Source organism: Chaetura pelagica, unplaced genomic scaffold (genome assembly GCF_000747805.2).
Source record: "Chaetura pelagica isolate M959 unplaced genomic scaffold, ChaPel_1.0 scaffold21, whole genome shotgun sequence".
Taxonomy (NCBI): Eukaryota; Metazoa; Chordata; class Aves; order Apodiformes; family Apodidae; genus Chaetura; species Chaetura pelagica.
The window spans coordinates 704640-718482 of NW_009952251.1; the positions used below are offsets into that span (position 1 = coordinate 704640).

At 43.0% G+C, this 13843-nt stretch overlaps 1 protein-coding gene across 1 annotated transcript in view; it reads right to left on the bottom strand.

Annotated features, from left to right (window-relative positions):
• KLF7 (Kruppel-like factor 7 (ubiquitous)) overlaps nt 1–13843 on the bottom strand; it is a 57935-nt gene that overhangs the window by 27044 nt on the left and 17048 nt on the right. The window lies entirely within an intron of this gene.

Sequence of the window (13843 nt, forward strand, 5' to 3'; positions counted from 1 at the left end):
GACAGCACTCATGCACACCAGTACTTTCTTGCAAGATGGGCACATTTTGGGAGATGTAAGGATTTGGCACTTGTTTGGCATTGCTCCAAGACAGAGTGTGGGAATATTCATGTATGGTAGCAGATATTATGGTAGAAGTGAAGATAGGACAACCAGAAAGCATCCACTCTGTTTTCCTGAAAGTCTGTTGTCCCATGGATACCAGGCCTTTCCTAACTTTAAGCATAATCTGGCCAACAGTAACTTACATATTAAACTATCCTAACAGCCCCATTGCCTGGCCATGTACAAACAAAAAGTCACGTCTCCAAAGAACTGCTTCCTCTTCCTTCACAAACATTAACTTTCCCTCCAAATTTAACTTAGTGTAGCTGGCTGGGGCCCAATTTGTTCCTAAAACAGCATGATTCTGAAGAGCAGCATTTTAAGATAGGAGACAGAGAAAAACTCCCAGTGACGCCACAACTTGTTTAAAGGGCCTGAGAGAAAGAAAGGTGTGACAGAAAAAGGAATCTAGTGTCAGTTTTAGAGGGATTTTTGTACATCTGGTCAAATAGAGCTTCCTGTGTACAGGAAACCAGACTTACACACAAACACGACACCCCTCTCATTAAAAAAAGTAGGTGAAGCTGTAGTAAAAAATGCTGACACATAAAAATGTGTTCCTGCATCTCCACAGCAGTGGTCACCAGCATGAGAATGGGGTGAGACTCCTACTTGAACATACCTTATTATGAGGTGCCCTGAGCTAGCCCAAATACAGCCTCCTGGCTCCATCACACAGCCAAGTGTTCTCCACAACCAACAATATAAAGTTTTATTGTTTATAGAAAACCATTTGCTGTAGTTTCAGGAGCTTTTAATGGAGTTTATTAGTGCTATTTTTCATTTCTCACTGCCTGAAAGGCTAGCTGCTTTAACACCACCACTGTGATTTTACAGGATTTGGAGAAAGAGACATTCTAACACTTTTTAGGAATCTCTAAAAACTACTCCTTAGAGAACATTTACCAAGATATCAAGAAAGGGATTTTAGGCAAAAAATGTCAGCCCATGGGAGCTGACAACCCAACTATGTCTAAACTTGGAGAGTCCAGCATCTGATGAAGAAACAAAATCTTAATCGGACCAGAGGAAGGACAGAAACTCCAGCCTTCTGGGTACAAAGGTCCCATTAATAGGTCTGTAGAGGCCACACTCTCAGCTCCCTAGGAGCTTCCAGGTTTCTCAAGATTATTACTTTCAGTGTACCCAGGAAGCAGCACTGCTGGTTGCAGTTACAATGTGGTGGGCTGACTTTCAGAGTTCACAACAGAATCTGCCAGACACTAATCTCTTGATTACTTCTAAAATAATAGCTAATTATAGACCAGAGCTGTAGAGATGGACTTGGACAAAAAGCAATAGAATTGTAATATATGTGAGATGTGCTATACTGTATCATGTAGGTTATTCTCAGAGGCACAACACAGCGTGTATGATGTGTCTTCACACAGGTCTGGATCTGAGACACTTATCAGTTAGTACTTGCCTTTTGCAACCTTTTCATTCCCTTTTTAAACTGCATTTCTGGGACCATGAGAAATAACTAGCTGGGGAATCTTGTCTCTCCTAGGATTAATCCTAACAGGTCTGGGAAGCAGCTTTCCAGCATGCCCCACAGTCTTTCAGGAAAACCCCACCACCAGGAGAGGCAGGGCTTTTGAATTCCCCACATCATGTAATTTGGGCTTTCTGGCACACTTAGCTTTCACACGGTGAGCCAGAAACAGGTTTAGGGGGATAATAAATATAAAGCTTTCAAAGAAAAGAGCAAACATAATCACAAATTAGGTGGAAAGTGAAAATAAGAAAAAAGACAGAGACTCAAGGCCATTAAATATGATGACAGTGACATGAAATGTCAATTGCTGTGGGATCAGAAAGCTGCCTGTGGAGGGAGGGCAAGCAGGAGGTGCTGCTCCTTTAAGGCACCACTACCCCACAACAACAGTAGTGGGCCTGACAGTTTTTTCCAGCTTCACCATTAATTTTCCATAAAGAGCAGTTTCTCGATGAGCTCTTTTCAGGCAGACCCTGATGCTTCAGAAACCTGTAATTATTCCTGGCTCACCCCTCCCGCAGCCATTGCACCTGTGCCGTTTCAAGACACCAGCTGGTCATGTCTTGCCTTCTGCCTCTGAAATCCAAAACCAGAGGGTCAAGCCCATCTCCCCATAGAGGGGGGAGAAAAACAAATCAAAGAAACAATATAATGCAGGCCCTCCCTCCCGTCCCCTCAGCCTCTCCACCAAGTCAACAGGGGGGAAGAGCCTAGCAACCTAGAGCCAGAAAAGCCCTCCACCTAATCTGCATGGCAGACAAAGCCTGGCAAGGGGTTAGGGCCACATCCCTTCCTTTACCCCCCACCAGGGCCCTACCTGCCGAATGCAGAGTCCGCAATTGCCAGCAGAAACAAAGCTTCTTTCCCCATATGCACTTCCCAGCTTCTGCCAAGTACCTTATGCGACCTTCCCTCTTCCTGACCCAAATCACCCAGGGACTGGTCAGGCAGGGTTCTGAAATCAGCCTGCTTTCTTCACTCCTGCACTGGAAAGAACATTTTTCGGCCAACTAAATCCACTCCATCATCTTGAGGTCTGACCTGGAGAAACCAGTCAGGCTGAGACCACCAAGGTCCCCACTCCAGCCTGGTGGACCATCAGGAGAGGCAGGAAGGTTCACAAAGCTATTTGCTAGTGAGCGCAACAAAAACTACCAGTTTTTTGTGGGAGCAGCAGGATATTGACTACTATCCACAGAGATATGAGCCCAAACTGCTGGATTCAGATGATGGTGCACCTCTTTAGATCTACTTCCACCACCAGCCTGGTAGGAAAATGGTCCAAGGATACCTAAAGACAGCAGTGAACTGCTCTCGTCATAGTTCTGTTGGATGTCCAGCTTCCCCTTAACCACTCAGGCAAGAGAAGGGGAGCATTGTGTAATGGATGTAATACACATCACATGCAACATTAAGTCTGACTAGCCTTCGGTTACTACATTGCAGGCAACTTGCTGCATATTAAACTTCCTTACTCAGTGCCTGCAAAGTCACTATTTGCTGTCAAGCTGGTTTGATGTCCAGCTTCCCCTTAACCACTCAGGCAAGAGAAGGGGAGCATTGTGTAATGGATGTAATACACATCACATGCAACATTAAGTCTGACTAGCCTTCGGTTACTACATTGCAGGCAACTTGCTGCATATTAAACTTCCTTACTCAGTGCCTGCAAAGTCACTATTTGCTGTCAAGCTGGTTTGGTAGGCTAGGGATAAAAAGTGACCCGCTACTTCAACCTATCCACCCTGATTAACAAGGTTCACTCTCCTTGGACCTTGCTCCTCAGTTTAGCCAGTTAAAAGAATGACAATTCATGGCTGAGAAATAACAACACATGACTTTGTGAGACCCCATGGACTTGCAGAAAGAAAGCTGAGAAAGGATGGCAGTCTGGCATGTGGACAATCCTGACAAGGCCTCAGTCTGATTTTTCCATTTCAGATACAATTGCAAAAAGGCTCATTTTCCCAGCACAGGCACTTTTCCATCACCTGCAAGAAACACTCTGTGTTTCCTGCCTACACACTCATAAGATCTCTTTACTCCCCACATTATACTATCATCTCAGTCCTCTGGGGCACATATATAGCACCAGAATACATGAAAACTGCACTTAGTGACACTTCTACATGCAGCACCAGATCCTTCAGACAATGCAAGATAGCCACAGTAATGCTGTCCTATGCTTGACAAGGACCCACTTCTTGTTAGCCCTTTCAGAGTTTACAGTAGCCCTGATCCAGGGAAATTATTTGTTCAGTACACCGATTCAGTACAGTGAGAAAGGCATCACCTCTAATCTACCTGTATTATTACCTCTGAAGCTTGTCTAAAGCTCATGTACTGAAAGACCATTTACCAAACACACCAAGTATGCTCACCACTATCAAATACAATGCAAGAGAAACCCAGCCAGTTAGATAGTAGAGGTGTGATAGATGTGGTACTGTATTAGCAGAGGTTAGCACTTTCCCAATTCTGCAGCCAGTAGAAATCAAGACAGTTTTACTACTAACTGCAACAAGACAAATACTTTCCAATACCTCCCATACTTGCAGATACTCTCTTTAGCTCAGACAGCCTAAGTTTTAGGATGCTTGTCAGCTGTCCCGGTTAAATTGCAACCCAGAACATTCAAAATCCAGATAAGAAGGACCTGGACTTACCACTCATGCTGATGTTTGACTTCATCACTCTCCCCCAGATAACAACCAGTAGAAAGGCTCTAAGTGAGACCAAAACCATCATCAGTGTGTCAAGCCTCATGACATTGTAGGTCCCTGATGTCTCTGTCTCCCCTTTAGAGAATGACAGGGGAAGCACATGGCCAGGCCAGGGGTCTCTGCAGAAACTCAAGTCTGGCATCTGGGTTCAGGTCCAGACAGCTCTGGAAAACCTAATTCCAACTAGCAATCTAAAATGAACTCTCACTTCCCAGGGCATAAAACTAAACTTGCTCCGATTAACTGCAAAGAACTGGTTTCGAATGGCAGCCCTGTTGTATATCAGAATTTGACCCATATATACAGGCCCTTGAAAAATCACAGGTCACTTCAGAAGCACCTGCCTATTCTTGATAGCACTGAAACTCCTGGGCATTTTGCACAGCTAAAAACAGCACAAAGTGGCAACAGCAAAGTTCTGCCAAGGGTAAAACAAAGCCCAAGCACTTTAATGAGAAACTCAGGGAAGACTTTCTCAACATGTTCACCAGATTCCTCTGTTTTTTTATGATGAAGGATTTTATAACATCTTCATTTTGAATTTTTCTAGCATGTCATGGGAAGTTTTTATCTAGAAGTGGTAGTTACTTCTAAGTGCCATTTTATCACGGATATAATTGGACATCAAGCACCAATCTTGGAAGTTATCCAAAACCTAATTAAGAAGTTGGATACTTAGATCAGACTGTGACAGAAAATGAAAATGTTGAATGTGGCTGACAAGCAGGTCTGATCTACTAGCTCTGTTTACAATACTTGAAAGGATTCTCTTCACAGCATAATTGACGAGCAAAGCAAAATTATACTTGAAATAGTGAAGGTCAAGTTCCAGGCTACATCAAGACCTCACTGCTTTCTGCTGCACATAAAACTGTAACTGTGAAAGTCTCAAGATGGCAAAGATAAAGCATCCTCAACCTGAAGGGAACCCAAAACAATAATTCTAAGGTCAGTACCACCGTAGTTCACTGAAGCTCAGAGAAACAGCAACACCAGGTCCAGTGCCTGGTGTCAGTATTTCATTCTTTAGCAGAACATCAGAAGCTTTGAGCTACAGTGGCACTTGCATTACTAATGCCAGAGGTAAATACTAAACTGGATTGTTGTGGGGCAGCCCTGAAGTTAAAAGGAATAAGAAACTCACCTGCCTTCCCTGAAATGCCATGCTATTTTTGTCCTTAACCCTAAAACAAGGTTTGAAAGATGCATTTCTTTCCACTGCCAAAAGTTTTCATTACTTCCTGAACAACAACAAAACTCAATACTCTTGCCCATCTATTCCAAGACTGTCATCTGTTCCCACCCAGCTGCCAAAACCTCCAGCTTTTCCTCTTGGCAACTTCTACTGGGCAGTTGATAGTTGTCAAAAAGCTGCAGCACATCAGAAGCTTAACATTTGGGACAGCATAAACTAAACAAGAATTTTAGTATTAAAACAAGTAGTTTTGCAAAATACACTTAGTAAAACTGCTGCCTGAAATGAATTAATTGTAAGAAAAAAGTTTCAGGCAATAATAAATAATTTCTATTGCAAAGGATTTAAGACAAAACTTCTACCATGTGCCTGCACATCTCGCCTAAGTGTTACACATTACATTGAAAAAAAAAAAAAAATCAGCTAAAACCACTTTTCAGATACAACAATAAGACACTTTATGACAGCTAACTTGTGGTAAATCTGCATGCATGTTCTTAATCCTTTGTATATGTGAAGCAAATCAAGTTAACAGTATGCTCAACAAACAGGTTTTTGCCAAGAGCAAGAAGGCACACACATAGTCAGCAAAGATTATTTGATACACAAAAAACTTGTTTTCCTGTTGTAACTTCACCATACGCCTGAGCTGTCAGGCTAGTCCTCCCTACTTCTGCCTGAATGGGTCTCACCAGCCACCAGAGCCTGCAATGGATGAGTCTATCAACTCTTGACTACATTACACAAAGACTCGAGCCTCTGTTTGCACATTTCTTCAACATTATAATTGCCTCTGCTCATTTTCCTTCTTGGTCTCAGCTCAAAGTATGAACCTTTAAGGAAAGGTATTTAGGCGAACCAGCCATTTACTGTTATCCATGCACACAACAGCACTCCCAATGAACACTGTCCTACCACAACCCATATGGCTTTCTCCCTGGATGTTCTCCACAGCATTTTTCTTCAGACCACAAAAGATCCTGTTATCAGAAGCCTTAAGCACATCAAGCAAAGTTACATTTGTAAAAAGTTATGCAAATTTATTAAAGGATAGAATCACTGCCTTCATACAAACACAAGCCATTTTGCTGTTGCTCTGAGGCATAATGTAACCAGGGTTATCAAAGCCTTTGATCAGCCTCTAAAGCTCAAAGGATCAAAACAGATATTGCCATAAATTAGCAGTTTTCATCAGCAAAATTAGGTGGTAAAACAAATGTCTCAAACAGAAAAAACTACTGAATCCGTAATTCTAACCAATGAGCCAAAATCAAAATTTGTTCCCAAATTTAGTGACAATTAAATATATCTTATCTAACAAATAGTCTTTTAAATGGACAAACCAAATTTGTTTACTAAAATTTTGTGGTATTTCAGCTTTAAGCATAGAGAATTTCAGTGCACTGGTTGTGAGATATTGAACAAAGGGCTGCAGCTAAGCGTGGCTGAATTTGATAGGCATCTAGATTAAAAAAAAAAAAAAAAGGAGGATAAAAGAAATCTGCAAACACTGAACCAGGGCTTTGGAGGGCTTTTGTTGTTTTTTGACTGTTTAATAAAGATAGAAAAAATATCTGCAACCAGTCACAACAACAAAAGACAGCATCAATGTCAGCAAAGGATTAAGGATAGCCAATTCAAGAATTCAAAAATGCAGGCAGCCCATTGTGCTAGTATCAAAATATGATAAAATCCATGTGTGATTATACACCAGCACATGCCCTGCACGCTGCCATGCAGACCAGACAGCAAACAGCCATACAATGACCATTGTGAGAAATTATATATACATAATGTGTGTTTAAAAATCTCTCAGAAGAGATAATTTATTTATACAACAACCTTGGATGGCTTTGAGTGAGGTGGCTAGCAGCCCTCCCTGCAAGCTTTTCTCCAAACTGCATCAAGTCCGTATTTAACCTGTTGCAGTCCAGTTTGGAAGCAGCTTTAATTTAGCATTTTAAATAGCAAAAAAGGCACAATTTGCTCCTTGAATTGCTAGCCCTAACTCCCACTAAAATCAAAGGATCAGGTTCAAAGTATGCCCTGGAGTGTGGTAAACTTCTTGCAGGAAATGGGTATGTGAGAGCAAATGCTGACGGCTGTGGAATGTACAAAGCAGAGTAATATTTTAGGTCTCAATCCTCAATTAAGAGTGATCTGTATAAAGTATTGCAGCAGGGTTACACAGCAGAATTTGATTCCTTGTAATTACTCTGGATAGGATCATGAATGAAAAAAATGTACTCTTTAGAGATGTTTCATTAACACTCAAGAGTTAGCTTAACATTTCCTCCTCAGCAGCTGACACGATGTGTATACACCAGTTGTGTTCACACATGCTCAGGCTACAGCGTATTCATGAGCACAGTTCTTCACAATTAGCTTATTAAACCCGGAGAAGAGCTGTGATCAATACATGGTACGTTTCATAAGAGTCCTGGGTTGTGAGTCATCGCTTCTGCTCTGACCTAAAAACATATTAAACAAGGGGATGTGTAACACTGAATTCCTAACCCAAAAAACATGCAAGTCCTCATCCTGACTTTGCAGGATCAACATTTCTGAGCTGGGACTCCTGTATCTACCCTGTGTATGATGCCCATTCATTATCACATCTCATGGCTCAAAAAACCTTTTGTATGTTCCTTTTGTATTATTTTTGGCTGTGGGTAGGAAGAGGTGGGGAACTGGCTGGGAGACAGGAAGCAGTACACAAGTACAGTAAACGTTTAAAAAAAAAAAAAAGAATAAAAGAGCATTTATACCATTTCTAAATGATAATAAACATATAGGACCAAAGCCTGCCTGCAGCCATGTGGAGACCAGTGGGCTGGCTGGGTGAAGTTTGAACTTTAACATGAACACAGCAAGTGTCCAAGTACATTTACAAAAAGCCATTTGCTTTTATATATATATATATAATTTGGACAATGTGTTATCTCACAAGAGCAAGAAAATGCATGTGCTACTGTGATAAATATGCCAGTCTGGGCAAGGAAAAGAGAAGACAACAGACTTCAGATTCACCGTTGCTCCGACAAAAAAAACCTCAGACTAAGAAACAAAGCAATAGGAAGCACAACCGGATTCTTAGCTGGGGTAAATCAGCACAGAGCAGTCCTGATTTCATGGTTCCTGTTTACACCAGCTGCGGACCTTGCCAACACTCAAACTCCATTAAATTCTACTCTTGATTAGTGCCATTTAACTCTGTGGCTTACATGAAACAGAATCTGACACATTCTTTGATGACTGGAGATGGTTATTTTATATTAGAGATCTCACCTACTTTATTAGGAACAACGTGAAGAAATGGGAAAATTGAAAGAATTTTAAAAACACACCAATTTCAGACATCTTGATACTTGGGTTTCTTTCTTTCTTTTATTTTTATTTTTATTTTTATTTATTTGGGCAGTCTGTATGGAGATATTCACAAATACCTGCCATTTCTAGGCCAGAATTTTCATCATCTATGCACAGAAACAAAAGCCTTCATATGCTTGAACATCCCACCGCAGGTAAATTTGCCTCTCACTCAAAAGCCAGATGCCCTCCAAAAGATGATCCGTTACAGCCAAGGGTGTTTTTCCATTGCTTTTCTGAGCTGTTCTGCAAGGTGCTTGTTCCAAAACTCTAGCCACCAGGGATTTTGATCAGCCTCACATCTCCCAGGCAATGTACTTGGATTGCTATATACCCCAATAAAAGCAGCTCAATACTCTTTAAAAGCAATTTGCTAGAGCGCATTGTTAAAGTGCCTGCCAATATTGGGCAACTGCTTAGCAGCAACCCACAGGCATCTGAGGAGACCTGTATCCCCAAAATCCCTTAAATCAAACAAAAAGGAGATCTGGCAGGGCCTTTTGTGGATATCACTGGCAATTCAAGGTGCACTGTCAGAACTGGACAGGGCACTGCTCACTCCTCATGAAAGGATTACCAGATCAGTCTCATGCCAGTGCAGTTTACAGCAGACTGTAGGGCTACTGGTTGCAGGATGGCATGGAAAGACAGAAGATCCCTTTAAGAGCCCTGCCATTTATCAAGACAGCTGGGCAGGTCAGATCACCAACTGCTCAGAGTCAGCACATCTCTGTGAACCAACTTACACAACCACAACTACTGCACTAGCTCACTTTCTTCAGCCTGTTGACTATGGACACCCACCTAGTTGTTAGGGATTTTAATATGCTCCAATACGCAAGTGCTATTTCAGGACAAAGTTATTAATAGCAAAATAGCCAGAAAATAGCACAGAAGGAATGCAATGTCTTGGTATTCCTGGAAGATACGACAACTTCCAGCATCTAAGCAGCCACCATCATTAATTCAATATGTTTCTGTGCACAAGATTGTCTTTTGTAAGAGAAGTTACCTATATGATAAGAGCCAGCATGGCATGCCTCCACAGAAATGCTCTGTAAGGGCACCAGGAGATGCTCAACCCTGCAGAGACTACAGTGCAGAAAGGCCCAAAGGGCAGTACTTTCTTACTCTAAGCAGGCTGGTGAAAAACACAGGCCAGGAACTGTGATGCTGCATCAGCAGAAACAGAGGCCAGGAGATGCTCTGCTCTTCCTGGAAGAGGTGGATGATGGGATGGGACCTAATTGAGCCCTGCTGAGAAACCTGTCTGACTCCAGGACCTCAGAGAGGCTCTTCTCTTCAGCCTCAATTCCCCTGCAAGCACCCTCCCCTTCCCTTGCTTCTTCACACTGCACCTCCTCAGCAACACTGTTTACTTGGGCAGAAGCCTCACAGTCAGGGCAAGTCAGTGTCCTTTTTCATATTCTCTCATAAACCTTCTGTTTCTGCTGGCAAAACATCCTTGGAAACATATTGGAGAATACCCCACAAAACCACCAGACCCTGACTAAAGTTTATGCTGGCACCTTTACCCCTAAAATTAATTGGGAAGGCTTCCGAATTAATTTCGGGTATAACACCATACACAACACTCAGCAGCACCTTGCAATGACGATACCAGACAACAGCATCTCTCCACTGACAAGGCTTTTAGCATCCCTTCTGTCCACATCCACGTTGTGCAGAGGCTCTCTGTGAGGTCTTTGGCTTTCCAGCCCCATCCCTAAGTATCCTCCTTGAGCAAACCAAATGAAATTCGACACTGCACCTTCTCTGAGACAAAAAGGCCTAAATGATGATGCTGGGAATTGGAAGATATCACGTTAATGGCCCTACCATAGACAAACCCCCACAGACAGCTCCAGCTCACTACAGAGCACAGACTGCAGGGAACTGTGGTCCCTCACCACTCTCCAGAAAGGAAAAAAACAAAACCCACTTACCAATAAGGAAACGAGGAAACATACTGTAGTCAATATAAACTCAGCAGTGGACATGTTATCTGGCGTATTTCCAACTCAGACATTTTAAAAATGTTGTTAGTTTACCTTAAGTGTCCTATTTTCACCATTTTCCCTTTTCCACTCTATTTAAGCCTATGTGGCATCTCCTGAGATAAGCCTGCCTTTGTGGGTTGGCTGTATACTGCTCCTTCCCTCTATTGTCTTTCTGAGATAGGATGGAAGTCTCCAATGTCACAGCTTGGAAGACTGCAGCCAGGCTCTCTTGGCTTGGTTTGTGGGAAGAAGAAGAGTGGGAACTGAGGAAGGACAGTCCCTCTCACTGCAGGAAGGGGTTCTCTTCCTCACAGGACAAGCAATCCTCCCTGGCATTTTGTTTATCATTGCTACTGCTTAACCAATGCTGTTTTAGTACTTCCCAAAGGCAGAGTCTGTTGCCACCTATCGTCATCATCCTAAACACTTCTGTCACCATGCTTTGGTACAATCCCTGCAACAGCTCAACAGAAACATTACGTTCCCCCAAGTACAAACTATAGCTTTCAGGAGCCTCAGTTTTATTCTGGTTATAAACATACAAAGGTAACCTTTGTGCTGGGACAGGAGGAGCCACATGAGAGACCACAGGCTGAATCTGTGCTTCACAGGGAACATTCCTGGGAGCATTTTGCTGCTTAGCCTCCAGTCAGCTCTTTCCAAGTGGCTGTGCTTCCCAAGCAGTTGTTCTTCCCAAGTGGCTGCATGATATCAGAGCTGAAGCAAGAGCCAAAATGCCTTGTGGTGGCCGTGGCTGCTGGAGGGATCTGTTTCAGACCCAGCAGTTCAGAAACTGAGACTTAGAGAGAAATACACTCAAAACGTGCTCCTTTAGCTATAGCCAGCACTTTTGGCAGCCTACACATTCAAGACACGATTTTCAGCGCATGACTCGTGCCTTGGTTGCCACCCAGAGCCCCCAGAGAATACACTGCAGCACTTTGGAACACGTAGGCTCTGCTCGGAGCGCCTCAGAGGTGCTCCCACCATCACCAGAGCAAGGTTCAGGGGTTTTCCTCCATTTCAAATGTCTCTGTTCCTTCCCTGCTCTGCAGATGTCCCGTCACTACCCAGAACCGACCTCATGACACCTGTCAAAGAAGCACAATGTCAAATTGCCCCTGTAAACCTCTGAGTGCCCCCAGGCATTTCAGTCCTCCTGTCAAGACTGCTAAATGTGTTGCGTCCCCTCCACAAGTAATGGTGCATTCCTGGAAGCAAAAACTGCATTAAAAGTCTTCTTTACATGCGAGCTAAAAGCTTTCTTTGCTTCATACCATTTTTACTCATAAATACAGTATCAAGGTGATCATGTTCTTCTCACACTACTCCAGTTTCTGTAAGTAAAACCTACAATTGGCAATTTATCAGATGGAAAAATAAAAGCCATTTCTCCCTACACTTAAAAATGACCACGTGCAGTCTCTGAAGCAGACCAATTTTTTTAACAAGGTCATGAATATCAGCCAGAGAAGGGAACAAAACCACCCTGCACATGTTTTTCCTTCTACCCTGCTTTCTTACTGATATTTTGCTCACTTTCTAAGCAAAGAGGAAGCCTCTCCTGTTCCCGTCACCCTGTGTTTATCCACATTCCAGCAGCCAGTAGCTGCTCCTCCAGGAGCTCTCCAAGGGCAAACAAATGGATCTCGCTGCAACGCGTTTTTAAACTTGAGACACGTCCAGCTCTGAGTGGGAGTGAGGTGAGCGCCCTGAGAGCAGAAATTATAGAGGCAGCGGATGGTGGGATACCACAAAATCTTTTGAAAGCATCCCTCCTGCAGGCTGAGACAAAAAGCACAACACACCCTTTGCCTAGTGAAAGGACTGGAAAATTCACTTCAGGATGCACAGCCTGAGGAGTCAGAGTAAATCCTGCCAGATAACCCTGGTGACAAAGCATCCCAATTTGATCAATACAGCGGCATTATTAACACTGCGCTATCTTACACGAGGACAGTCACACGTTCTTGCCCCTGCTAAGCATGGGGGAAGGGGTGCAAAGTCCTACAGCAATACACAAGGGAAACATCTCTCTCCAAATCATTAAGACTGCACAAAGAATGTGTTCTCATTTCCATGCAAGCTGACTTTTTTGGGAGAGCTCTGCTTCATTAGTATATATTCATAAGTATTGCTTATTTATCTCAGAAATAGTGGGTGCTTTATGGTTTTCTCAAAAATAAATTCTGTTTCTAATGACTTTAGGATCCCTATCTTCAGGCTTTTTTCTGCAGTCATGAAGACACTTGCTTTTAGGTGCTGGGTACAGACACATAAATGTAGGTAGTTAACAACAGAAGGTAGGACTTCATGACTAACACCTTTTGTAAAATTATTATGAGGATTAGGGATTGAGTTAAGTGTATTTTGCTTCAAGCAGAAGTAATGGCAGTAAAAGGGTATATATACTGCTGCAGCTCCTGAGCCCCAGTCAGAGCCATGGCCTTTCACGTTTGGTTCTTGACACACACAGACAACCCTAGTGAGTAACTTAAGAACTGGCAAGAGAACGGAAGGGGAATACAAACAGTCCTACCTGATCACGTGCTTAACAGCTGCCAGCAAACCTGAGGATTTTGTGAAAACTAGGTCTTGTGTGTGTTACCAGTTACAAGAAGGCTCCAGAGGTACCAGCCCTAGGCCAGGCATCTCAGTGTGAGACATCTTCAGCTTTAGCAGAGAAGCTAAAGGCTGAGTGGTAAACACTGATGGCATGGGAAGAAGGACTGACTGTAATAATTAACACAGACAAATGAATGGCCTTTTAAACCAGGAGAAAGACTTTCTTACCCAAAAAGAGAGGTGCGTCACCCATTGCTGGAAAGAAAAACTAGCACAGAAACACTGCATTGGCACAGCCATCCTTCTTCAGCACTCAGCTGGGAGAATACACTGCCAAAAACTGGGAAAACAACAGACTTGCTCCCCAGCTCCCCACCCCCCCACCCCC